This window comes from Bidens hawaiensis, unplaced genomic scaffold (assembly GCF_021521415.1).
Source record: "Bidens hawaiensis isolate Kalapana, Puna unplaced genomic scaffold, B.hawaiensis_p1.1 tig00032838_1, whole genome shotgun sequence".
In the NCBI taxonomy this organism is placed as follows: domain Eukaryota; kingdom Viridiplantae; phylum Streptophyta; class Magnoliopsida; order Asterales; family Asteraceae; genus Bidens; species Bidens hawaiensis.
Genome location: NW_027495619.1, coordinates 152,324 through 177,016, shown reverse-complemented (window position 1 = coordinate 177,016; position 24,693 = coordinate 152,324).

Genomic DNA, 24,693 nt, shown 5'->3' with positions numbered 1-24,693 from the left:
GCTGGGAAAGGGCGCATACCGGCTCGAAAGGCTCGATGGCACTCCCGTCCCAAGAACATGGAACGGAGCTCAATTACGCAAATGTTACATGTAGATCAATTCCAAATTTGTAAAGAAAAGGCCAAGAGCCACTTCTAATGGAAATGATTCTCCTTAGAACATTGACGCTGATGATTTTACATTTATACTTATAAACTTTCTACACGGATATGCCGGTCTTCACCGCATAATTACGAGGAAAGTCGTTGCGTGGGGAAGGCGGCAAAACCCGCATAAACCCAAAAAACGGCAAACCTTCACGCAGGTCAGTCATAGGTAAACTTTGGTCATTCCACTAAATGAAAGTGCCGATCCTAACCGCACAAATCATAAGAAACCGAACCTATTGACAACCGCGCGTCGAACGGTTAACTTATCCAAAGCACTGGGAAAATTGCTAAAATAAACTAAAATATGCATGCGCAATTCATATAACGTTTATAACGCAAGTCTCAAAGATTCAAAAGTAAGCGGGAATATACCCCTTACCTTGGCAACCAAGTAACTATAAGACGGGTGCGGGTACAGTGTTAAGGCAAAACCCTTCACATACCTAGCACCTGCAGGGAATTGACGCCAGGAATACCTCGGCAACCAAGTAACTATAAGACGGGTGCGGGTACAGTGTTAAGGCAAAACCCTTCACATACCTAGCACCTGCAGGGAATTGACGCCAGGAATACCTTGGGAGTAAAGTAACTATAAGACGAGTGCGGGTACAGTGTCAAGGCAAAACCCTTCACATACCTAGCACTCCGCAGGGAAATGAAACGAAGAAGGATCTTCTGGGCCATGCTTGCGCAAACAGGACTTGAAGAGGTAGGTCCCAGCAAAGCCCAGTTGGACCCACAGACTCACCTTGAAAAGGGACGTCTGCGCAGTTCAACCCGCAAGACTCCTTAACGGACGTCTGCGCGGTTGAACCCGCAAGACTAAACTAAAGGAACGTCTGCGCAGAAACCAACTGGATCAGCAGGACCCACCACGCTCAGAGACGTGACGTCCTTACGCGAAGTACGCAAGCTGTTCCCGCAGGAAACGCCTCCCAATGGTTTCCAGGTACTCCGCCTGTTCCCGCAGTTACGGATACCGGCCATCAGGGAAGGCCACCTGCGCAGCATGGCTACACGCACAAGGCTTAACTCTCATAATAATTCAGCAGTCACCTGAAGAAGGAATGAGCAAGCCGGGAACAGTCCCGCACAAAGGCGGGAGGGGGAATACTCCCGCCCAAATGAGCCAGTCCGTACGATACTGAGGATCTTTTACTGTACCTGACGAGGTATGGGCAAAAGATCTGTCCAAAGATACGACAGCTCATTGACAACAGTATGGCGGGCAGCATGCTCTTGTACTGTATGTCACTATTAGCCGCTACCTACTCACCAACTCCTGACATACCACGTGCATAGCCTGTAGTTGGTGAAAAAGGAATAGTACACAGCAGGCCTGGTCACTATCAGCCGCTGCCTACCCACCAACTACCAGCAGGGCACGTGCGTAGGCCACTGTTGGTGGAACAGGAATACTATTGCAGCCGGCCACACCTCCTTGGAAACCTACCTTCGGCTATAAATACCACAAATGGTATGACCATCTCATCTCAACATATCTTATCATATTATACCTGATATCTGCTCTAGCAATCTCTTAATATACATTTATATTTAAAGAGCAATCTAGTCTGATTCTCACGCTGGAGGGTGGTCACAAGGAGGAACCCCCCCCCCCCCTCTCAGTGACAAGCTCACGGTGTCTGTTTTGCATGTTATCAGAAGAACCATCTTCTCCGGGTCTAACCCCTCGTGGGAAACATCTATCTAACCCCCAGGTTATCCGTAATCTGCCCGGGGTCCAGTTAGTGTTTCTTCAGTAGGGTTTTGTGCTTCATCACTTATCCTTATGTTATTCTTAAAATGTATCTCATCGTTGGTTGGTCGGTCATAAAAATGAAAGTTTTTAAATCTTCTCTCTAATTTTTGTATTTTTATCTTAATTTATATCATTAGGATTATAAATTATAACGAGTATGTTCATCTTCTTTGTAATCATGATGTATGTTAATATTGGAGTGTTATTTGGTTAAGATTATGCTAGTTCTACGGGTCAACTAATTAAGCTTTCAATTGAAAGTGAATTTTTATACCTGGATTCCCCACCTAATGGTCCATTTTTGGCTTTGGAGGTCGCCAGCAGTTTGCGGGAGTAGCAAGTGGCACCCGGGTCAAAGGGGATGACACGGAATTTGGCGCCTATGTTGTTTGCGTGGCAGGAGGGCGACGCCCCTCTTGGTTCCACAACACTCGGTTATAATATTTGTATCAAAGTGCTGCCATCATTTAAGGATTATTTTTTTTAGCAACTACGAATAAGGTTCGGCTATCCGGGGATAATCTTATGGTAAAAGGCCACCCCATACACCATCGATCGCATATAACTTTGGCCCAAGTCCACCATCTTTTGTTCCGGGAAAAACCACCGCCTAGAGGCCCATTGTCATCTATGTCATTATCCAAGTCATCAAAAACTAACGGAGTTAATTAACCTCCGTAAGAAAAAAGGTCGGTGGAGGAAAATAAGTTGAAAGTTGGGAATGTTAGAAAATTATTCTAAAGTTGGGCTTAGCGTCAGACAATTGGTCGAAGTTGTGATTATTAAAATCCAATATCCCTGTTATTTAGACATTCTAGGTTAACTGGCAGCCGATGGTATGGTTTTCCGGAGGAACGCCCAAGCCAAACTCTAAAGTCAGCTTGAGCCAAGGCCCGTTAAAACACTATAGTCTGGCCAGAGTAAGACATCGGTGCTCCAATTTAAGGTGTGCGATGGCTAAACACAAGAAAATCGATGTTTCAGAAATAAAAATGTCAGGTTGTTTAAGGTTGCAACATAAATACCATTATAAACAATTAACTTATCCGCAACCTTCGCAACGGTTCAACAAACCAACACAAGCGATCGTTACTCTGTATATATATATTTTAAAGTCTGTAAACATTGTACTGTATCAAGATATTCAATAAACCATTTACATTGATTATCCTTCTAAGAATTCCTTTGCATACTCTGTTCTATACAAATATAGACATATTACACATATAGAACAACAAAGACGAATTCTATGATGACAATATCGGTAGTACAACCTGCCTTTAGTGGAGCCCGATGGTCGAGATGGCTAGATAGATGTTATTAAAGTCGGAAATCATTATGTGCATACCTCAAATAACAATTGGGAGTTAACATTGCTACAGCGGCTGCTCCACTACAACAAGGTTTCATCTCTCTAGATATCTGTTGTAAACATGTGCTACAATCCTTAGTTAATGTGTCTAGAGTACATTGCATAACCAAGTGGAGAGTTTGATTTGCTGAGCCATAAGCTTGAAAGCCATAAGCGTATAACGTACGCCGATCTAGGGATTCCGATAACATGCCTCCTAACGAATTCAGGGCTTTCTCAAGCCCTGCAACATCCTTAACTTTTGCCTCACTAATTTCATGGGCCACAAACCAAATATCATAGTTATTTGTAACTGGTGGTCCATATCGTACCATACATTTGACCCTCCATGCAACGGCTCCCTTTTGGTTCGGGCACTTCTGTTGAAGCGGTGGGATCGTGCTGCTCACGCAGGATGAACAATCTTTAGGCTTTAAGTAACCTGCACATAGTGCTCCAACGCTAACCGCATCAGGTTTGTTACCAACATATGGGGAGACAGAACCAGGTAGCGTCTTTAGTGCTGTCATGAGGTTTGTTTTTTAGGGGCTTTTGGGTGTAAAAGTACCGGAGTCTTTTTTGCATCTAATGACATCGGTATTGATTGGTTCAGCCATGACGCGGACGCTAACAATATTGAGGACCGCATAGAGTAGAAACAAATATGACATTTTGGATTTCATTTCCGTTTGTTTCTTCATAGTAATTGTGAAACTTTTTGTATTTATAAGCCAAAAGGTTAACTAAAAATAGAGTTGTATATAATTCTAATTAGTTATATATTATTGACTTGTTGGACAAAGATAGTAGTGAAGTACCTTAAAATACTACTACATTAAGAATTTGAGAGTTTTTTCTCAAACTAGTATTGGTGGAAAAAGTATTTACCATTTTGATGTTCTTTAAAAAATATTTACCAAACTAGTGCTGGTAGAAAAAAGTATTTTTCATTTTGGTGTTTTTCAATTAATTTAGGAAAATTGGTTTTAAATAATCCTAACTATCACCTATTGGCAAATAACAGGCCCAACTTTGCACTTGGCTGGTGGCGGTCCTAACTAAAGGTGCATTTGTTTTTAACGGTCCGCGACTAACGGATTACTAACCCCGTTAGTGTTTTGCTGAGTTGGCCATCCGAGCTGTCAAAAACATCTTATGTGGATCGCTTACATGGACCTGGACTCTTTATAAACATTTTAAGTATAACATTCAACACATTGAACTCCATTCCAATCGTCAGATGAAGAACAAGCCGTAACTCACCCTAACTCACATCTGTCTCTCTCTCTCTCTCTCTCAAGCACTCTCTCTCTATCTCTTTCTGCCGTAATGGGAGATATTATCAACATCAACTTCTGGATTGATGGGAAATTTGAAGTTAATCCTCCGAGATTAAGGTATGTTGGGGGGGAAATAACGTCAATAGGAATAGATGTTGATAAGCTTTCGTATTTTGAGATACTAGGTTATGCAATGGACTATGGTTCATATGAAAATCAAAAGAAGGAAGATATGTACTTGTATTGCTTAATACCTGGTGATGATCGGGTGAAATTGATTAATAGTGATGGAGTATTGCATGAGATGGTATTTTTGGTTGGTGCTGATGAAGCTCTTGTTATATATGTTCAAACCGAAAAGCTAAGAAAGCCTAAACCCCAGTCCATCAATCCTGAACCACATCCCACTAACACTGAAGTCGAACCCAATACCCAGCCTAATAACCTTGAAGCCCAACCCATTGTTCAGCCCACTAGCCCTCTATCTCATCCAAAAGTTCATACTAACCATCAATCCCAACCAATCACTTGTATAACACAGCCTCCATCTAGTTTGACCCCTCTGAGGTACTGCAAGCTTACAACAAGAAAAAATGTACCACTAGTATCCCCAAGTACCAAAGTTGAAGTCCCACTAATTGATAATAGTTCAGATGAGTCTGCTGAAGATTGTGATGATTTTGATGATGACTCATATGAAGGAAATTCGGATTATGATGATGACGATGAATCTGATAGAGATGATGGGTGGAGAGATTCGATTGCTGCAATAAAACAAGTAAATGAAGAAACTATTGCATCACAGAAGAAGGTGCTTGAGGAGTGTTTGAAAGAATCTGGTAAATTGGTTGAGGATTGTTTGAAAGGATCTGGTGATGCAGGGACCTCATATTTAGAAATGTATAGTAGCTATGAGGATTCTGATGCTGATGTTAACTCACCTGGAGAGAGTGAAGATGACAACATAAGAGGGAACAAGTACAAAGAACATGTTCCAGTTGTAGATAAGCAAACTGACTGGGTTAATTTCAAGTGGGTTGTTGGAATAAGGTTCCCCACTAGGGATGCTTTTAAAGAGGCTGTTAGTAGATATGCTGTCAAAAATGGTAGAAATCTTTCCGTTAGTACCAGTAACAAGAACAGAGGTGGGAGAGTAGGTATCAAATGTGTCAAAGGGTGTCCATTCTATTTGTTTTGTTCATATCATAAGGGAAAAAGTTGTTATATTGTTAAGCAAGTGAAAAGCAAGCACAATTTCCAAAAGAACATGACAAGGAATAGGCAATTAACTTCAACATTTATAGCAAATGAATTTTTACCAATGTTTAAAGCAAAGCCAAACTGGCCTGCTAAAGATATTCAAACTGCTGTTAAAGAAAAGTTTAAAGTCATCATAAACAAATAGATGGCTTACAATGCTAAAAGTAGTGCATATAAGAAGCTTCATGGTTCAATGAAGGATCATTACAGCACGCTTGGGTCATATATAGCAGCTTTAAGGAATGTAAACCCAACATCCACATTTGAACTCCTAACTGTCCCTCCAGGATTTGTTAGTGTGAATCCAGATTCATCTTCTTCAGTAGAGACTTTTTTCAGGTTCACATTCATCATAATCACTAATCATTATTAGATAATTTTTTATGTTCATCTTCATCATAAACATTTGGAAACTTTTTCAGGTTCTTTGTGTGTTTTGATGGTGTGAAGAAGGGATTCCTAGCAGGTTGTAGAAAGGTTTTATGCTTAGATGGGTGTTTCCTTAAAACCTTTCTAGGAGATATTCTATTGGCTGCCATAAGAAGAGATGCAAATAACCAAATGTATCATGTAGCTTGGGCAGTTGTTGAGGTGAAAATAATGACAGTTAGGAGTTGTTCATGGATCAATTAAGTAAATGTTTAGAGGTGACTGATGGTGGAAGAGGTTGGACACTTATCTCAAACCAACAGAAGGTATGTCTATATTATCTTAACTGTCCCAATTACATATATATTCTAACAATTTTAATGTGACAGGGACTAATTAATGCTGTAAATTTGGTGTGAAAAAATGCAGAGCACAGAAACTATGCAAGGCATATTTTTGCAAATTGGAAAAGAGAGTATAAGGGTGAAGAGTATAAAGAGGTTTTCTGGAGGGCTTGCAGGGCTTATAATGAAGCTGATTACAATAATGCTATCAAGGATATGAAAGAATTGTCAACTGATGCAGTGGATGCTTTCATCAAGCAGAACCTTAGATGTTTTTCAAGGTGTTTTCTTGACACTCACACAAAGTGTGATGTAATAATTAACAACATGGCAGAGACCTTAAGGACAGTTTGTCCATGATAGTTACCTTAAGGAACAATACTTAAGGTCTTATGAATTCAGAACAGTTTGTCCATGATAGTTACCTTAAGGAACAATACTTAAGGTCTTATGAATTCACAGTTCCACCTTTGCCTAGTAAGAAGTATTGGCCATTTGTTGATTATCCTCTTGACCCACCTTCAGTCAAAGCTATGCCTGGAAGACCAAAGAAAAACATAAAGAAAGATCCACATGAGGATCCCAAGAGGCCAGGTAAATTGACAAAGCATGGAGTTCAGATGAGTTGTAGTTATTGCAAGTCAACACTACACAACATAAGAAGGTGCCCTGAAAAGGGTAAGGGTAAGGCTATTGCTAAAGATGGTGGTGCTAAAAGGTCAAAGGGGAGGTCAGCCAAAGCTTTTGAAAAGTCAACCAAAGATTTTGAAAAGTCAACACAAGCTTGTGAAAAGTCTGCACAAGAAACACAAGAGACCAAGGGTATTGCCAAAGGGTAGGTTCTATCAAGCAAAAAAAAGTCAACCCAAGCTTCCCAAATGTCAACTCAAGCAGCCCATTCAAGTCAACCACAACAGTCAACTCAAACAGCCCATTCAAGTCAACCACAGCTCAACCAACACAATCAAGTCAACCACAATAGTCAACTCTATCTAGAATGACAAGAGGAAGCACAAACGGGAAGGCTGCTTAAAGTTAAGATCTAATGTTTTCTTTTGGACTATCAGATGAACGAATGTTATGCTTTCCAAACTTAGTTTTTTGAACAAGTATGTAAGTTGTTGACTTAGCTTTTGAACATGTATGTATGTATGTATGATGGTAAGCTTAGCATGTGATCAAGTATGCATTATTATGTTTAAATTATTCATGGTTAGGGTCAAAATGGTGATTTATGCAGAAGGGCAAAATGGTAATATTTTTATCCTATTTTTATCAGATTTGTTTGGAGTCCAAATTAGTCAATGCAATCCAATTGGTCAATGCAGTCTACTTGGGCATGTTGCAGACCCAAAACAGTCATTTAGGCATCATATGATCAAGTATGCAACATGTGTATTGACTGGTGATTTATGTATGCAGAAGTTGTGTATGTATGTATGCAGCATGTGGTCAAAGTATGAAGCATTTAGTCATTTAATCAATACAGTCCAATTATTGTGTATGTATGCAGAAGTTGTAGAAGTCATGTATGTATGTCAGCAATCAATGTGTTGGTGCAGTAGTCATTTATTTATGGTCATAATGGTGATTTATGCAGAAGGGTAAAATGGTCATTTTTAAAATGGTCATAGTGGTGATTTTTGCAGAAGTCTAATTGGTTTAGTAAGATGGTTTTTAACATGGCCAAACTAATGATTTTTAACATCTACTTGGACACGTTGCAGACCCAAAATGATCATTTATGCATATAACAAACATTTTAGTCCATATTGACAATAAATAAGAAATACACATGCCTTTGTTTTTCATGCATTTAAGTTTTTAATTGACCAGACAATATGTAAAGGTCTTGCTCATGTAACCAAAGTTAGTAGTATGCTAGTGAAAGTAATGTTTTGACGATATATTGTTTGCTGCTTCATATGACAAAAACATATAGATACTATATTCATTACACCATAACCAAACAAGTATCAACCAGCATTGTTCAAACAACCATGCATATAAGTTACATACCAGAAGATCCAAAACAAAACAGTTGGTACCTTAACAAAAACAAACATTGAAAGTTCACACATATAAATTCCACCATATTGCTATCGTAACAATTATCAAACCTAAAACAATCTGATTCTTCCAATTGTTCTTTTTCAATAACAGCTGCTCTTTCAATTTCTTGTTCTCCTCTTGCAGAAGCATGTTCTGCAACTTCAAATTATCCATCTTTAAATCTTCAAGGTCTTGTTCTTTTCTGGCACTGCATTTGCTATGTTCATGTGCCTTCAAGAATTGATCAATGTCTTCTTTCCACATGAAGAATTTACAGTCCTCATTCTACATTAAACATATAAAAATACCTAAATCATCTTTGAAATTATAAGCAATTGGTACTTACCGGCCATAAAGGGCACCCATAGAATTCGTCCCCATTACGAAAGCTTCTACGTCCAGCAACCCTAGGAATTGCAAGTATGTCGTGGTTACAATAGATGTTTCCGTCGAAATCAAGCTTAAACCTTTTAGGGGTTTTCTTCCAACGAGATGAAGAAGTTGATGATGAGTTGAATTCCATCAATTTGGTGTTTAAGGGTTCTTTAATTTGGGTGATTTAGGGTTATGATTTTGTGCAACGATGCCACCATATGTTTATAAAGAGTCCAGGTCCACGTAAGCGACCCACGTAAGATGTTTTTGACAGCTCGGATGGCCAACTCAGCAAAATACTAACGGGGTTAGTAAACCGTTAGTCGCGGACCGTTAAAAACAAATGCACCTTTAGTTAGGACCGCTACCAGCCAAGTGCAAAGTTAGGCCTGTTATTTGCCAATAAGTGATAGTTGAGATTATTTAAAACCAATTTTTCTTTATTTTATTCACCTTTTACTTTTAATCTAGTTTTTTCTATTAGTTAATCTATTATTTATTTTTTATCATATTATTATATATATTATTTTTGAAAGTAGTTCACACACAAACATTATTCCTTCAATTTTCTGCTTTGTGCTATTGTAACATATGCATGTTTTATTGTATATTTTGTGTTCACTTTACAGGTGTGCCCTTTATGTAAACTATGCAGGGCTTGCTTTACAGCTGCGTCCCTATGTAAATTATGCATTCTTTTCAACCCCTGCATTATACCTACCACCACCGGGTTAATTACCGTCTCTCTCTGGAGATTCTTTAGGTTCCCGGGAGATTTAGGATGATAGGTGTGTTTTCTGTTGTGAATGTTTAATCCTCTGTTTTTAGGTTTTATTCTATTTTGTTTCCGCCGAGTCGCCGACCACCTTTCATTTTATCTTTCCGGCGGCGGGCTTACTGTCTTTGGTGGCTTAATTGTAGGTTTCCGGCACAGTCACTGACGCTAGCCGTTGCTTGGTGACCCTGAAATAGACGCGTCTTGCGACGATTACGCTATACTGATGACGTAAAAGGAGGATTTTCGGCTCATATACAAAGATGCGTGTTCTACTTGGAGCAGAAGCCGGCTATGTGGTTTTGTGATCTTTTTCAGGCAACGACAATCATCGGGGCTTTAAATGGCATCACAGACGGTGGCGTTTCGAGGGTTAGTGACGGCAGAATAATAAGGTTTTTAGAGGTTGTGGAGTCGGAGTTAGAGTACTGGAAGGCATGTAAGTCGTTGATATATATGTTGATGGCGGCTATGTTGGTTGACGAAAGAGCCATCGACATAGGAGGTTTAGTCCATCAGATTTATGTTGATCTGATCTCCTAATTGAACATTTGCAATGACATAAAATTGTATGTTTTTTATATTAAAAAATATTAATGCAATTAAGATTTTAAAAGATGATGTTTATTTCCTCATGTAAGGCAGCGTAGGATAAGTTGGCTTTATATTTGTTCAATTGTTCCCACAAACCGTGTATATATTTATGGTGGTGGTAAGTTTTGGTTTGACCACTTTGACCACTACTTAGGCAAGATAACTTTTTAGAGACCACAAATAAAAAGGGTAGTTAGGGGTGATTCAAGTGCAACTTTAATTGTTAAGAGAAAATGACATGTTACATGGTGCTTTTTTTCTTATTTGTGGGTACATTGCTTAGTTGTTCTTCGTACTTTGATGCTTGGTAACGGAGTTGGTTTTCTTTAGAATCGATGTGTTGAAATTGTCATGTCTTTGTATTGCTTAAGTTGCCATCTTTGAATTATCATTTCCTCTCAGGCTTGCTTAGACACAATGGTTTTTTGATTTGGGGCCCAAATTTCTAGACACTAATGCGTCGCAAAGCTTTTCTTTAGCGAAAAAGTATCTTTGGGAGTTGTAGCAGCAGTTAGCGGTAAGTGAGTCAGTTTCATCATCACCATCGAAACCTTAAGCAAATATGTAAGTTGCAATGTGTTTGATTGATGCATGTCAAATGCCATTATATCCTCTCAGGTTGTTACGGACACGTGCTACGCCACCTGCACATTTGTTACGGACCCGTGCTACACGACTCACGCGCCTAAGTTGTAATGTGTTTGGTTGATGCCATGAGTTTGTATCCTCATGTTTGTTACGGACCTGTGCTAGCTACGTGACCAGTGCGTTTGTGTTTGTTACGGATCCATGCGTTTGTTACGGATCCATGCGATGCGACCTGCACGTGTTTGTTTGTTACAAACCTGTGCAACATGCGTTGCGCGGGTCCTAAAAACTAGTTTCTTATAATTTTTAATCTAATAAATCCAACTTGTTTTTTATATATTTTTTGTCAATCAATGTTTTCTTATTTTTTTAGTAACTCATTCTAAATCTTTTTTTTTAATTTCTTTTCTTATTGATTTTTTTATTGTCTTCAATTATTTTTTGTCTTTCTATTTAAATATATTCATCTTACAAATTTTATTTTTTGGGTTTAGTTTTGTACCATAGCGAACCTAATCGATATTGATCGAGTTCGGGTTAAATAGCCGCCACAATGTTTGCGTTTTACCAATGCCCGGGTTTTACCGATTTAAATTGTTTTTTATTTTGTTTTAAATATGCGCGTTTTACGAGTTTATATTTTTTATCTAGACCCGATATCTTAACAAACCTAACTCATAATGACCAAATTCACGTTGAATAGCCGTCACGACTCCTGGTTTTTATCAACGCCGGGCTTTAGCGATCTTTTTTATATTAAATATGATAGTTCTATGAATTTATTTTTAGGTTTATTTCCAGCACTACAACGAACATAGCCGATACTAACCAAATTCTCATCGAATAACCACTGCAACACATGTGTTTTACCAACTTATGGGTTTTACCAACTTTTGTTGGTGTTTTTTCTTCAACATGAACATTTAAGCGGGTCAAATTTAATTACACGTTTTCCTTTTTAATTACAAGAAAAAATTAGAACGAGTTAGCAAAAATATATAAATGTTTATTGTTAAAAAAATAAAAATTAAAACATTTTGGATTGATTGGACATAAAAATATATAAGAAATATGATATAAAATTAGATAATAGATTAATCAAATCAAAATGAAAAGGAAAAAATATGTTGATTCGTAAAATGAATATCATTAAACAAAGAGACAAAAAAATGCATATATTTGAGAAAAAAATCAAAAGAAAAGATTTAGAACGAGTTAGTAAAATAATAAGATGTTGATTGATAATATATAAAAAAATAAATTGTTTGATTTATTGGATAAAAAATATATAAGAAATATGAGAAAAAAATAAATAATAGATTAACTAATAGAAAAACTAGATTTAAAAGTAAAATGTGAATAAAATAAATGAAAAACACCAAAATGAAACATACTTTTTCCCATCAACACTAGTTTGGTAAATATTTTTTAAAGAACACCAAAGTAGCAAATACTTTTTCCACCAACACTAGTTTGGGAAAAAATTCAAAAATTTGATTCGTGAAGAGTTGTACTATTATCATCAACCACGTTAAACTATAAAAACATTAACAAATAGTCGATAAAAGTATTGAACGAACTACGTGGTTTTCAACTTTTCATTAAGAGTTATTATAACGTACCTAGGATTTCTTTTTGCTTTTTAATATGGGTTTGATTCAAATGCAAATGGATTTTATTATGCGAAACATATGAATTGAGAAAAAAGAAAGTACCCAGTAACATTTTCGTTGAAGAAGCGTGGATCGACTCACTGGTAGACGATCTACTTTCCTCGGGTATGATTATACTATTTCACCGATGGTTTTCTTGGATCTGGGTTCTTCCACCTACAAAATGAACAGCACCGTCAACTTACCCCTCAGAAAGGGACAGAGGGGTCCTCTTTGGGGTAACCCTCCGGTGTGAGAATAAGTATTTGTGGAAGAAGATAATAATATGTGAGAGTAAGGAATTTGGAGTGTATTGCTTAATAGCTGAATACTCTGTAATTGGATGTTATCTGATGGTCTCTCCTTGTGGAGTTGATGCTGTATTTATAGTGCTAGGGTTTCCAATTATTGGGCTCAGACCCAATTAGGGTTTTGTTGGCCTCTTCCAGTTGTTTTGCGCCACGTGTCCTTTGGGACACCTGGTGCTTTTTCATTGGTTATAACCACGTGGTAGCACATGGTTTATGCTGAGTTGTCCACCTTTCATTGGCAGCTGTCGACATCAGCATATTCTTATTCCTTAAAAAGATACCTTCTGGAAGGTTGTCTGACGTGTACAATCAAGGTTGCCCTAATCCTGATTTGGATAAGGACGAGGTTGATTATGTGCATGTGTGATATGCGCCAATCCTGAGGATGCGCGAGGTCTTCTCTTTATTCTCACGCGCAGATGTTTCATGCGCAGATGTGATATGCACGAGCATGTGATATGCGCCGCGCGCTGATGCGCCACGCGCATATGTGATATGCGTGAGCATATGTGATGCGTGAGCATATGTGATGCCTGGGCATATGATGCCTGAGCATGTGTGGTGCCTGGGCATATGATGCCTGAGCATGTGATGCATGAGCATATGTGATATGCGCCATGCGCATAGGTTTTGGCTTTGTGCCTTCATAGTGTCTTGATTTCAAGCCTCTTGTCTATATCTTGTGGGTTGACCCGCCTTGCTCGGTGTTGAGGCGGGTACATACCTCTTCAAGCCCCCCCAGTCTAATGTGTGTCTTGTCTCGCGCGAGCGAGGCAAGATAGATATTAGACTTTAGTTTGTTCTTTTAGTAGGGGTTTGTCTTTTTCTTCTTATTATTCATCGTTGCGCGAAATTCTATCCTTTTGGTTGCAAACGAATCGTCCCTGTGCGTGGTTGGTTGTTGCTGACGTGGGCCAGTGATGGAGACGTGTCAGACCTTTCGTGTGCTCGAGGTGCTACAGTTGCCTTTCATGTCCCCTCACATGCTGTCAGGGACACGTGTCGCGCTCGCGTTGGTCCGTTCCTGCGAGTGGTGGCGCGTGAATTCTGGCAACAGCTGTAGAGTTTCTTTTCGTGTCCCCTCACACAGTGTCAGGGACACGTGTCGCGCTCGCGTTGGCCTACACCTGCGAGTGGGGGCGCGTGAAGTTCGATCAGCACCAATATTTCTCTCTCCTGGGCCTATAAAAGCCAGCCCTTAGAGTTTTTATCCTTCATCTTGTTGTTCATTATTCAGAGCTGTTTTCTTTCTTTCCTTGTCTTCCGATTACCTTTGTTCTGCTTCCAGGTCTCTGTTCTTCAGAAGTTTCCCCTGTTCGATTTTACAGTTGTATGTCTGATAGTTCAGACAACACAATCTCCCCCATCCATTGCCGTAGAAAATCGTTAGTAATGTCTACATTGAAGAAGACCGGCAAGGGGAAGAAGGCTGCTGAGGTCTCATCGGAGGAGGTAGGGAGGACCAAGGCCGTGAAGAGGTGGAATGAAATCCCCTGCAAACTGAGGCAGGCTGATCTTGACAGCCTTATCGCCTCTCAGGGTTTCCTCCCTGTGTTTGGCTGCATGTTGCCTGGGGCCGGGCAAACGGCGGCGGACCCGCCTTCCGGCTATATATCCCTTTATAGCCATTTTTTCACCCACTGCAACCTTCGTCTCCCGATGACAAGGTTTGTGGGTGCACTGCTTAAGTTTTATGGGATTCATATATCCCAAGTCCATCCGTTTGGACTTGTGCGCATGACTCACTTTGAGTTCATGTGCAAATCCCAGCGCGAGGAGCCCACCCCTCGGCGCTTTCAGTTTTTTTACAAGCCCAAGATCCAAGACTCTTGGTTCTCATTTATTCCTCGCAGTCAGAAGGTGAAGTGCTCCACTGTTTCATTCAAGAGCCTTCATGACTGGTCTGAGAGGTTTTTCTATATAAGGGCTGGTGTGATCCCCATCCGCATGACCATGCGCGCGATTTCTTCTGCGCCTGCGGATGTGGGTGTCCTCAAGAACCCAACTGGCGCCTGGGTTAATAAGTTGACCGCTGAACCATCCCCCGCCAAGAACATTTGTGAGGAGGCGCTGGTGGGGGTTGGTATGAGCAGGAGGTGGGCGGACAGCGCGACTGAGCCCGTTATCCAAGTCGACGGCTTGTGTAAGTTTATCTCATTGCTTTACTTCTGCGCAAATATAATTCCTTTTGCTGATATCATTCGACTTGTTTTGTGCAGTCACCAAGGAGTATATCCACGCCGCATATGATGAGCATATGGAGGGTGGCTCCGTCGCGCTCGGCGCTGGGGAGGTTGGTTTCCCCGATCGCTTCGATGACATGTTCATCCCTGTTGATCTGGGATTTGTCTTCGACAGCGATGCGCCTGGTAAGCCTTTGTACTTATGCATTTTCCTTTATAATACCAAATTTTGCTAACACTTCTGTTGCGTGTATTGTAGATGCGCTCGAAAACTACGAGCTGGAGCTCGCGGAAGAGGAGGAGGAGGAGGAGGCGCCCCAACTAAAGCGTAAAGCTAAGGGGAAAACTGGCGCGGGGGGCAGTAAGAAACAGAAGAAAGATGTTGCCCCTGTTGTTCAGGATCCTCCTACTCAGGCGGGGGGATTTGGGAAAACCCAGGAGTTTACCACCAAGGTTTCCTTGTCTTCCCTGCCTCAAAAAGTGGGCAGACCTCCTGTCCACCTGAGGCATGGTGCCACTACCTCCTCCCTTCGCGCTGCGGAAAAGGGAAGCGGTGTTGCGCCTTCGACAGGTATACTTTGCTTATCCTTTGCTTATCTTTTATGGTTCTATGAGCGCGATTCTGATAGAATTACTAATGAATCTTTGCTCACTCAAATGATTGTAGAGCCGGCGACAGCGCAACAAGATGCCGAGGCTGCGCCGGAGGTCGCTTCGAAGTCCCCCGTTTTACCCTCAAAGAAGGGTAGAATGGACTTCATGGCGATGTTTGCTTCGCGAACGCAGTTGCGCCAAGGTACGTATTGCGCTCTTATTTTCTGACTTTCTTTTAGATCAAGTCATGAACCATTTCTTTTTGTTGATTTTTTCATAGAAGCCGTAGCTGGCGTACAAGCTGCTGGCGGCACTCCTGGCGCCGGTGCCAGCGCCGTTGGCTCTGCTCCTGCTCCTGCAAGCGATGAATCTCCCCTCATCGGGATTACTAAGGAGCAGGAGGCCGTTTTGCGCGCCGACCTGGCGGCGTCGAGACCTCCCTCACCTCCTCCTGCGCACAGCCCTCCTCGCGAGACCGATTTTGATTCTAGGTCGCAGGAGAAGAGGCCTATTTCAGAGGAGGATGAGGAGTTTGAAGTTGAAGACCCCGCTGGCGACCGCGCCAGCCCTGCAGCGCCACGAGGTTTCGCGGCGGAGCCTTCTCGTAGGGCTGGCGATGACTTTTCTGCTTCATCCCCGCAGGTATAGGTTATTTTTTGTTCCGCTGCGCGGACTTCCATCTTAGTGTTTTGATAACTTAGATAATTACTTTGTTCTTGCAGGAAGCCGATCACATTTACCGCCCGAGATGGAATATTACTGAAGATAGCACATTTCAGTCCATGGGTGTGTGTGCGGAATTCTGGGCTCATGCTGTGCCTCCATCTGAAAGGAGGTTCCAGGAGGACCGCGCTCGCGACGACTTGCTCAACGATCATATGTTTGCTGGGTCGGCCTTCTTTGCTGCCTCCCAAGAGCTTCGCAATGATTACGTAAAAGTACGTGATGCTCTTGCGGAAGCCAAGCAAGAGGCTAAGGTGTCTGCTTGGCATCTTTCTGATGCTCGCGAGAGAGCTGAGAAGCTCCAAGCAGAGCTCAGTGAGAACAGAGCAAGTGCCAACAGCGCCTTTGTGAAGCGCGGTCATGAGCTTCAGGCTGCGCGGGAGAAGCTGCAGGCGGCGGAGGCGGACGCGGACAAGTACGCGCGCAGAGCGCGCGACTTGGAGCTGGAGGCGGAGGCGCGTGACCAAACTCTTGTCCAGTCTATCACTGAAAAATCATCACTAGAGAGTGAGGTTGCGCGCCTGAAGAAGGAACTGGCGTCCGCGCAGGCCGATAAAGATGAAGCCTTGGCGACGGCAGCGTCTAGCCAGGAAACACTTGATGCTGCGCGGGCGGAAAAAGAAGAAACCTTGGCGGCAGCAGCGTCCGACAATGAGGAGCTGAAAAAGACTAAGGAAACTGTTGAGTTATTAAACTCTCAGGTTCCTGCCCTCGAGACGTCTGTTGCTGGCCTCGCGCAGGATCGCCAATGGCTAATCTCACAGGGCATGACTCGTTGCGCTTTCGCGATGAAATACTCAGACGAGTTTCAAGCCCTGGTGATGGATTGCAACGCTGCCGCGCGCATGGTGGGCCGAGCTGAAGGGTTCACGGATGGTTATGAATATGGCATGTTGAAGAAGAACCCATCCGAGTACCCTTATCAGAGCGACGCTGCCTGCGCGGAAATGGCCGCGATGGGGGAGAAGTATATGAATACTCCCATTCCCATCCTTGCGCAGGTATTTTAACCTTAATGAGATTACCTTGACTTATTTTCTAAGTCTTTTTGTACTCATATTTTTGCTTATGATTTGCAGATATCCGCGCTTGCTGACCAGCCCGACCTCGGCGCGCTAAAGAAATTACTCGACGAGTGCGAAGGGGCTGGTAGCGGCGATGATGGCGCTGGGAATTCTGCTCCTGCAAGCGGCTCTGGAGTGGCCAAAGGATCCGCTCCTGACACTGTTGTGATAGAAGACTCCATTCAAGATGAACAACTTGACTATGGTCAGTTTGGAGATGACGAGGAGCAGGCTGCGCCAGATGCCGAGGGCGATGATGAGGATGATGAAGAGGCTGATGTCAACGTGGAGACTTGAGAAGCCATTCATGTTTTTTTTTTTTTTTTTTTTTTTTTTTTTTTATTTGTATCTCATCTTGTAAACTTGTAAATTTCAACGCTTTGGAATGAAATTTTGTTTTTCCCTTCTTCGCATCTTGCGCATTCCCCATTCATCTCTTTATACTGCACGTTTGCTTGTTGAATATAAGATATGCTTGCACGTTGAAATAAGAACAAGGTTGTAAGGAAATTATTATACTTAATCCTTGTCATATTGTAAGTGATTTTGCCATATCTTGATTATGTTGACACGTGCTTTGGCGTTTTCATTATTCCTCTTTTGCGCGACGTTATCGCGCATTTATTATATGGAAATATGAGTTTTTAGCCTTTACGTGTCAATGTGTTACTCAGATATCCATTACAATTTTATGCGCGACCTCGACCTGAGACCTTAACAACTATGTTTTGGCATTTGCTTTGCCTTAGTTGTGTTTAGGTATTTTATGGTCAGGCTGCGCAGCATGTAGGATGGATGTTGTGAGTGATTTGAGCTAAGGCTCACATTATTGGGCTAAGGCCCTGACGTTTTGGAGTTAAGACTCGTTAACGCGTTTGCGCATGTATGTTTTACTTCGTTTTATTTTGTTTTGATGTCAATACAATGTTGTCATATTGCTCAAAATTAATAAAGGGAAGTGTGAAACATGTATGCAAAAGGTAATAGAATTGGGCTAAGGCCCTGACGTTTTAGAGTTAAGACTCGTTAACGCGTTTGAGCTTGAAGCTCGCGCATGTATGTTTTACTTCGTTTTTATTTCGTTTTGATGTCAATACAATGTTGTCATATTGCTCAAAACTAATAAAGGGAAGTGTGAAACATGTATGCAAAAGGTAATAGAATCCACATTAAGAGAAGATAGCGCGTATCATTATTCATAATGGCTTAAAAAGCCTTGATTACAAACTTGACATTTTTACATGAAACATTTTCTAAGCTGTGCCGCGTTCCATGCGCGCGGGATCTTCTTTCCATTCAAATCTTTTAAAGCGTATGCGCCTTTTCCCAAATCTTCCGAGACTTGATAAGGTCCCTCCCAATTGGGGGACATTTTTCCCGGGGGTATCGCGCGGCTTGCTTCATTGTTTCGAAGGACAAAATCATTTTTCTTGAAGTGGCATTCTTTCACGCGCTGGTTGTAATATTTTTCCAGTTTTTTCTTGTATTTGGCTTCACTGATGATAGCCGCCTCTCTGCGCCCTTCAAGTAAGTTGAGATCCAACCTTCTTTCGCGCTCGTTATCAATCTTGCTCATCATGAGCACTCTATGGGATGGGCATCCAATTTCTGCTGGAATCATTGCCTCCGTTCCATAGGTTAGGCTGAACGGGGATTCGCCATTGCTGGTTTTGCTTAATGTCCTGTGTGCCCACAGGACATTAGGTAGCTCTTCGACCCAAGAATGGGATTCTCCTTCCAACCTTTTCTTCAGCCCGTTTAACAAGCTTTGATTCGCGCGCTCCACTTGGCCATTCCCCTGAGGGTGGTATACCGAAGTGAAGATTTGGTTGATGCGCAATTCCTTGAGCCAGCTTGATATCTTCTTATCAGTGAATTGTTTGCCATTATCGCTCACGATTTCCATGGGCAAGCCAAAACGGCATATGATGTGGCTCCAGATAAACTGCTTCATCGCTTCGGATGTGATTTTTGCTAGTGGCTTGGCTTCAACCCATTTTGTAAAATAGTCTACTGCCACTACCAAAAATTTTACTCGCCCTTGCGCTTGCGGAAGGGGACCCACAATGTCGATTGCCCATTTGTGGAAAGGCCATGCGGAGGTCACTGGAATCAAGTTGTTCTTTGGCCGCATGGTGTTTGGCGCATAGCTCTGACATGCTTTGCATTTTTGGATCTCTTTTAAAGCGTCCAAGTACATGCCTGGCCAATAGTAGCATGCGCTTATTGCCTTGGCAACCACCATGCGCGGGCCAGCATGAATTCCACAGATTCCTTCGTGTATCTCTCTGATCACATAGCTTGCTTCCTCAGCATCTAGGCATTTCATGAGCGGCCCAAGATAAGAGCGTCGATATAATGTACCGTCAAGCAGTTCATAGTTCTGCGCCTTGTGTCTTATCTTTCTCGCTTGCGCGCGATCATCTGGTATTTTTCCCTCCTTCAAGAATTCCATTATTGGAGTTATCCATGATGAAGGGGTTGTATGAGTTACCAGGACAGACTTCGCTACCACCGACGGGTTGCTCATTACTTCTACCCTGACATCTTTGCCAAAGTGATCAAAACTGGTTGATGCCATCTTACTCAGCGCGTCTGCAGATTTGTTTTCACTGCGCGGAATATGAATGATTCTGAAGCAGTCAAATTGCTCGATGAGCTTTTTCGCCTGCTCTAGATATAGAGGCATGGTGTTCTCCTTGGCATCATAAAGGCCATTGACCTGTGCTGCTACCAAGTATGAATCAACATGGGCCTCTAGCTTTTTAACCCCGAATTTGTGCGCGATGCGCAGGCCAGCCAGCAGGGCTTCATACTCAGCCTCATTGTTGGTGCTCTTGAAGTCCAACCTGATGGCGTAAGTATATTCATGATTCTCTGGATCCACCAGTTTGAGGCCTGCGCCAGACCCTTCATTGTTTGAAGCTCCGTCAGTGAGCAATCTCCAAACATTTTCTTCATCATTGGCTCGCGGAGGGTCTACCTCGCGCTGAGCCTCTTCAATTTTTCCTTCGGGGACTTCTGCAACGAAATCAGCCAAACTTGTCCCTTTATTGCTGGACGGGGCTTATAGGAGATCGTGTGCTCTCCTAATTCCAGCGCCCACTTTGTCAGCCTTCCTGAGAGCGCGGGACGCCGCAAGACTTGCTGGATGTTGTAACCAGTCAGAACTTCAATGGGATGACCATTGAAATATCTATGAAGCTTGCGCGATGCGTGTGTTAGTGATAAAACTAACTTTTCCATGATGGAGTAGCGCGTCTCAGGATCTGTCAGCACCCGACTCACATAGTATATTGGCGTTTGGATTCCCTTGCGATCCACCAATAATACTGCGCCGATGGCGCGCTCTCCTGCTGATAGGTATAATGTTAGAGTTTCACCAGGAAGTGGAGCTGTGAGCGCGGGCAGATTTATCAAACATTCTTTGATCTCACTGAAAGCTTGCTCGGCCTCAGGAGTCCATTTGAACTGACTTTTCTTTAAGCAGTTTCTCAATGTATTGACAAATGGGTAGATTTGGTTGCATGGTTCGCTAGGAACCTGTTGATTGATACCAATCTACCATTCAGCTTCTGAACTTCTTTCATGGTGGATGGCGAGGGCATGTCAAGGATGGCCTCCACCTTCTCAGGGTTCACCTTGAAACCATCCTTGGTGACCATTATACCTAGAAATTTTCCCTCTTGTACGCCGAAAGTACATTTGCTCGGATTGAGCTTCATGTTAACTTCCTTTAGGCGCCCAAGGGTTTCTTCGATGTCTTTGAGCATTTGCTTTTCCTCCCTACTTTTGATCACCAAATCATCCACATAGACTTCTAGGTTTCTTCCAATTTGCTCGTTGAAAACGGCATCCATAAGTCTTTGGTAGGTGGCGCCCGCATTCTTCAAACCAAAGGGCATTTTTGTGTAACAAAAAACACCCTTGTCGGTTCTGAATGCAGTCTTGTCCTCGTCTTGTGGTGCCATTTGAATCTGGTGATAGCCCTTGTAGGCATCCAGAAAACATTTTAGCTTGAATGGCGCTACGGAGTCCACCTTTGCATCGATGTTTGGTAGGGGGTAACAATCCTTTGGGCACGCTTTGTTGAGGTCCTTGAAGTCAATGCACATCCTCCACGACCCGTTACTTTTCTTTACCATCACAGGATTGGCTACCCACGTCTGGTATCGTATCGGGCGGATGATGTTTGCGCGCAGTAGATCCTCAACCTGCTCATTCATGGCCCTCGCTTTCTCATCCCCCATGACTCTCTTCTTTTGAACAATTGGCTCTACAGACTTGAACGTGTTGAGAGAATGTTGTGCCAGGTCTCGCGGAACCCCAGTCATATCAGAGTGTTGCCACGCGAAGACCGACATATATGCTGCGAGCAACCTTTTCATTCTCAACCTCGTGTCGTCTGAAATCGTAGCGCCAATTGTGATTTTTTGCTCCGGGAATTTCGGGTTGAGAATCCATTCCTCTGGCGCGTTTTCTGCCATTGGAATTTTCATTCTCCCCTCCCGCGGAGTACTTGTCACTGCGCACAAATGATCCCGGTATACAAAAGTTACACCTGTTGGTGTTGGGAACCCCAACGCGCCGTGCGCTGGCGACGGTATGGCGTTGAATTGGGCAATCGTTCCCCTACCCAAGATCATATTGTGGCAAGAAGTGGTGGGCAAGACCAAGAAGTTAACAACTTCGGCTCGCTTGTGTTTCTCATCCCCCATAGTTAGCTCAAATTGTATTTGACCTAGGGGATGAATGATTTCATTTGAAACACCAGAGATTGGTGCATTCACAATTTCAAGCCTTGCTTGGTCTGCCGGATCCAGTTTCCTGAAACATTGCTCATACATGATGTCTGACTCGCTGCCAGTGTCCGCCAGGACTTTTGACACTTCGTAATGAGCAATGTGTGTAGTGATGACCAGAGGACTGCTAATTGAAGGGCCTCCCCTGATTCTTGGGAAGATTACTTGTTGCTCGCGCCAATCTCCTTGGATTTGCGCGCTTCTTTTTCTTGATGTTTGCCCTTGCCTTCCTCCCTCGGCTACACAGATTCTTTTGTACTTTTTGCTGGCAGAGGCTCCTTCTGGTTGTTCATTTTCTGGTCTTGAGTTTTTCACCAGGTGAGCCAGCTTGCCTGATTTCACGTCCTTTTCAATTGCATCCTTCAAGTGGTGGCATGCATCAGTGTTGTGCCCTGTGGACTTGTGAAATTCACAGTACTTGCCACTGTCTGATGGTCCCTTGTAGTGTAGTGGATTGGGGCTTTTGAATTGGACATTCTCAGTGCTTAACACCTGTGAAGGCGTTTTAGTGAGGGGAGTCCATATTCTTGGCAGAGGTCTGCTAGGATCTCTGCCGCCCTCCCTCTTGTCACCCTCCCCGCGATTACGAACGTCTTTTTGGGGCTGGGTGAGCTTGGTTGCGCCTGCTTTTCTGTGGAAGAAAAACTGGTTGGTTGCAACCTGGACCATACAGAGTTCTGTTTGCCCCTTTTTTCTTTGCTGCGCGGTGACTCAGCTTGATGCGCTCTTTCTCTTGCCCTATCTTGGGCAATTTGTTTTTCATTTCTCGCAAAAACTCGCGATGCTTCCATTAACTTGGCCCACGTGGTGGGCATGCCATCTCTGCTTACGAGAGCTCGGCGGAGTTGATCACTGCGCGCGCCTTGTATAAAGGCCACGCGCAATAGTTGCTCAGTTATACCTCCGATTGCCAGAGACTCCTGATTGAAACGAGTGATGTAGTCTTCAATCGTTTCATCATTCCTGCGCACGCAGTGCATGATGTCATCAGGGTCGCGCGTGTGTCTGCGCTGCTGTACGAAGTGGGCTTGGAACTTTTCCAATAGTTCCTCGAACCCATCAATTTGCCCAGTCGGCAAGCTCTCGAACCAGACACGCGCCGCGCCCGTGAGGCAGCGAGCAAACATGTGACACCATGTTGGCATCGTCCAGCTCTCTAGGTTTCCCGTGTTGTAAAAACCTTGCAAGAAATCGTCTGGATCTGTTGTGCCGTCATATTTGCCCAAACCACTTGGCATCTTGGTTTTGTGCTGGATGGGAGCCTTCGCGATGCGCTCAGTGAACTTTGAATGTTTCACCAAGATGGCTGGTCTGTATGGTGTGGTTACGTCCACTTGCCCTCTAACTGGTGGGCTGTACGGTATGTGCAGATCCAGATCGGCTCTGGCTCCAGGCGCCATGTTCACAGGCGCGCGGAGCTGTGAGCCTCCTGCATGAGTATCTCGCGTCTTTCTCATGCTGTGCACTTCTTCATCACTGAACTCAGTGTGTGCAGTGTGAACAGAATGTCCTTCTTCCGGCGCGCGCGGCCTTTTTGTTCCATGAACAGTTTGCTTATCAAACGCTTGCCTTTGTGTTAAGTCGGCTAGCTTTTTCTGTTTGACCATCTCATTGTACTTGTCCATTAGACGCCGCTGCTCGTTTATGAGCCATTCTTTAGGATCATTTGTTTCATCTTCTGGACCCATTGGTCCTTTTTGTTTCGCGCCGGCAAGATTTTGTAACATGAGATCGTCTGTAGGAGTTTCAGTCTGGCCGTGAGGAGTTGTGATGAAGGGACGGTTACTGGTGGTGCGCGTAGAATCACGCGGCCCCCTCAGAAACTGCTGTCCCTCATTAACATCCTCACGTTCAATATCCTCCAGAACTTGATCGACGTTACGAGCACCAGAAACCATGGTGAAAATTTGTTTTTATATATAGATCTGATGAGATCTGATTGCCGTTGTAACAGTGGATGGCGCCAATGAAGAAGCGTGGATCGACTCACTGGTAGACGATCTACTTTCCTCGGGTATGATTATACTATTTCACCGATGGTTTTCTTGGATCTGGGTTCTTCCACCTACAAAATGAACAGCACCGTCAACTTACCCCTCAGAAAGGGACAGAGGGGTCCTCTTTGGGGTAACCCTCCGGTGTGAGAATAAGTATTTGTGGAAGAAGATAATAATATGTGAGAGTAAGGAATTTGGAGTGTATTGCTTAATAGCTGAATACTCTGTAATTGGATGTTATCTGATGGTCTCTCCTTGTGGAGTTGATGCTGTATTTATAGTGCTAGGGTTTCCAATGATTGGGCTCAGACCCAATTAGGGTTTTGTTGGCCTCTTCCAGTTGCTTTGCGCCACGTGTCCTTTGGGACACCTGGTGCTTTTTCATTGGTTATAACCATGTGGTAGCACATGGTTTATGCTGAGTTGTCCACCTTTCATTGGCAGCTGTCGACATCAGCATATTCTTAT